Source organism: Callospermophilus lateralis, chromosome X, assembly GCF_048772815.1.
Source record: "Callospermophilus lateralis isolate mCalLat2 chromosome X, mCalLat2.hap1, whole genome shotgun sequence".
NCBI lineage: Eukaryota > Metazoa > Chordata > Mammalia > Rodentia > Sciuridae > Callospermophilus > Callospermophilus lateralis.
In genome coordinates, this window is record NC_135325.1 from 37,569,196 (window position 1) to 37,573,367 (window position 4,172).

The following is a 4,172-nucleotide window of genomic DNA, read 5'->3' on the forward strand; positions in this document are numbered from 1 at the left end:
ATTGTGCTTGTATGTTCATGGCCCAGAAGGTGGAACCTGTTCCAGTGTGGTGGCTGGTGTATGTGTGCACTCCTGGGGAAATCCTAGTGTGCAGCAAAAAGCAGCCTATGCCCAAGCACTGGAATGGTGAGCAGTACTCTACATGAACCTCTGGTTGACAGCAGATCTTGGTGGCCTTGAGCTTGTGTGATATTCCTGGATATGTTTTATAAATGACTTGCTCCATGTCTATATTTGTCATTATCTACAGTGGATATAAGGATGCAGGAATTTGCCCTCCCCAAAGCTGTAAACTTAGGTACAACCTTCACAACATGACTTCCTGCTCCAGTAAAGAGAATGGAGTAATTTTCACTGCTCAGCCCAAATGACAGCTTGGAGCTGGCCAAGGCAAAATTACTTACGTGCTGCCTACACAGCCATAATGCAGGAGCCATGGATTTCCATCCTGGTTGTAACACACCAATAGTGGGGAAAGTACTTATATCCTTTGGGTCTTTGTCCTTAACTCTAAAATAGCAGTTGCAGTGCTTCCACTAAGTGCATTGGGAAAAGAACGAGATAACGTATGAACGAGAGAACATCAGATCTTTTTTTTAGTTGTAGCTTTATTTTTTAGACACTGTAGCTTTATTTTATTTAGTTTTATGTGGCAAACCCGTGCCTCTTAAGTGCCAGGCAAGTGCTCTACCACTGAACCACAACCCCAAGGAGATCAGATTTTAAGTGATCAGATGATGTCACTCAAGAATGGTGTGTGTGTGCGCCACTGAATCGTGTATATTAGTTGTATTCTGTTTCTATTGTCTATTTTAAAACTGTTGATGGCAGGCCCTGTGTGTGGGTGCCTGTGGTCACCGCCTTCCCTTGCGCTGGCAGCAGGAGCTCGCCCCTAGTGGACCACAGGGTGGCAGAACGGTGCAAGGTGGTGCAGGGCGGCGGGATCAGGGGGCGCTGTGTGCGGACCAAGGGTGGACCATGTGCTGGGCACCCGGAAGCCGGCGCGTGGGGGTGGCGCTGGAGCAGGCCTGAGCAGTGGCAAAGCTCCTGGCGCACGAGGCGCAGCAGCTCCAGTCAGCAGCGGCTGGTGAGGACACTGCCCACATGGACCGCGCTGTGGAGATGCTTTGCCATCCCAACAACGTGGAGATCCTGCCCCCGTCAGAAATACGGAGGAATTTAGAAGGTAATGTCCAAAATGCCTCCGGGAGTAGAGCTCTAAAAGGGAAGAAACCTCGTTTTAATGTGTCACTAGTTTGTTTAACTAAAAGATTTATGGATCTCATCAAATCCGCTCCTGGGGGCATCCTGGACTTAAACAAGGCTGCGACAACCCTGGGAGTACCGAAACGCAGACTCTATGACATTACGGGCGTCTTGAATGGAATTGACTTCGTGGAAAAGAAATCCAGGAACCATGTTCGATGGACAGGACCTGACCTTAGCAACTCCGAGGCCTTAACCCAGAAACAGAAGCTGCAGGAGGAGCTTGCAAACTTAGCAGCAATGGAAGGCGCTTTGGATGAGTCGATTAAGGATTGTGCTCAGCAGTTGTTTGAGTTAACGGATGACAAAACAAATGAAAGTTTGGCCTATGTGACATATCAGGATGTCCACAGCATTGATGACTTTCATGAACAGATTGTCATTGCTGTCCGAGCTCCAGAGGCAACCACGTTGGATGTTTCAGCTCCGGGAGAGGGCAGTCTCACAGTTCACGTAAAGAGCACCAGGGGACCCATCGACGTGTACTTGTGTGAAATGGAGCAGGACCACTCAAGTGGCGAGACATCTGAGGGAGCAGAGACCTCTTCATCTGAAAGCCAACATCCAGAAGGCCATGAGGAAGGGGAAAACTCCCCTCAGCAAAGTGAAGGTTTGCCTGAAGTAAACAACATTTGATAGCATTGGAGGATTGATGGATTGAATGTTTTTCACAACTTTCTATTTGGATGAATGGTGCGTGGATTTGACTCTGAGAACAAAAAATCATGCAGGAAGTTCTCTCCCTCTCAGCAGCATTAAGGCCAGTAGTCTCTTTGACTAGCTCCTTACCTAGATGACTGGATAACTATGGTTTCTGCATTCAGAACTAATGCTTTTAAAATTATTCACTGTTTGGGGGAGGGAAATTGACATCTTTCCTCCAGGAATAACTTCATAACAAAGAGGATCTGGCACAGACAGTTTCTGATATTCTCTCTCTCTCTCTCTCTCTCTCTCTCTCTCTCTCTCTCTCCCCTCCCCCCACCCTTTTGTTTCTTTTTAGCTATCTATAATATCAGGATCCAATCTGACCTAATTATAAAGTCATGAAATATAATTTGCTCTAATTCAGTACCCAGTATTCCTTAAAGTCATGAAATATAATTTTCTCTAATTCAATCCCCAGTATTTCTTCATTCCCCTCCTCTCCTCCCTCCCCACTATTCCCATCCATTTACTCTACTGATCTTTCTGCTATTTACTTTTTTTAAGAGAGAGAGAGAGAGAGAGAATTTTTAAATATATTTTTTCAGTTTTCGGTAGACATAACATCTTTATTTGTATGTGGTGCTGAGGATTGAACCCAGCACCCTGCGCATGCCAGGCGAGCGCGCTACCGCTTGAGCCCCATCCCCAGCCCCTGCTATTTACTTTTATTTCTCTCTTTCTTTTTAGTTAGTGTCTTGTGCATACATGTGATGGTGAGATCACTGTGGTATAATATGTACATAGGAAAGTTAGGTTAGATACATTCCGCTGTTCTTCCCTTATTCCATCCCTCTCTCCTTCCTCTCCCTCAATCTCCTTGATCTGGTCTACAGATCTTCTAGTTTGCTGGAACCCAATTTTTCACCTCCTTTCTCTCTCTTTTTCTTCCCACTTATTTTGGACTAGCTTCTGCATATCAGAAAAAACTTTCAATGTTTGACTATCTGAGTCTGTCTTATTTCACTTAGCATGATAGTCTCCAGTTCCATCCATTTACAAGCAAATGCCTTAATCTCATTCTTCCTTATGCTGAGTAATATTTTATTGTGTATACATACCACATTTCTTTATTCATCTGTTGAATGGCATATATTTACAATAGCTTGGCTATTGTAAATCATCCTGGTATAAAGGTTGATGTGCTCTGCCTTCTTTTAAGCATTATGTTGTATAGCACAAGATAATTGCCTTACACTACTGGTTCACATTTGCAGTTAAGTTGTACATTGTATAGGAGTATACATGGATCTAAATATGATGTTTCTGTGTATATCTGTATAATGTTTAGATTACTTATGATATATGTCTAAATGACCTTTTCACCCTTGTATAAGCCATTAAGGCATATATGGAAGGTTACAGACAAATGCTTGGATTTTCTTGAATGAGGGTTACAGGAGAGTTTTCCAGACTTTTACACATAGAAGTATCATAAATGTTCTATACATTTAAATTCATGGATTTAATTAAAGCATTTTAATGTGGTTCCCAATGCTGAAATTGGACTCCAGTACTTCTTGATGTCAAGCTACCTACAAAGCTATTGTGTCCCAGCAGACACTGGTGGCATACCCCAAGGCTTCAGGGGAAAGTACAGAAATGCCATCAAGTAATAGCTTAATTCACTAAGACATGAATTCCATCATGAGGAAATTGGAAACTATGTTAAGCTTTTGTGATGTATGTCTGTTTGCAACCTTGCTGCTCAGTCAGAGGAGTATTTCTATGCATGAGTTGTACTCTGCCCTCTCTCCAGCCATCCCCACATTCCAAGACCTAGCTATTTCTACCTCAGTGGGCTGTGTCTCAGTTTACTCAGTAATTTACCATTAGACTGTGACTCCATGAGGGACATGCATATAAATTAAATCACATAGTATGTAAATTGTGAATATAATTTCTTTCACTAGACATGCATTTGATTTTCAGCCATGTTCTTTTATTTATTTTATTTTTTGTGGTACCAGAGATTGAATTTAGGGGCACTCAACCACTGAGCCGTGTCCCCAGCCCTGTTTTGTATTTTATTTAGAGACAGGGTCTCACTGAGTTGTTTAGGGCCTGGCTAAATTGCTGAAGCTGGCTTTGAACTCACGATCCTCCTGCGTCAGCCTCCCTTGCCACTGGGATTACAGGCATGTACTACCACACCCAGCACAGCCATGTTCTTGTGTATATCAGTAATTTCTTCCTATTTA

At 43.2% G+C, this 4,172-nt stretch overlaps 1 pseudogene; it reads left to right on the top strand.

Moving 5' to 3' along the window:
• Positions 1–1,140: 1,140 nt before the first annotated feature.
• On the top strand, positions 1,141–1,902 carry LOC143638510 (transcription factor E2F6 pseudogene; annotated as a pseudogene).
• The last annotated feature ends 2,270 nt before the right edge of the window (positions 1,903–4,172 follow it).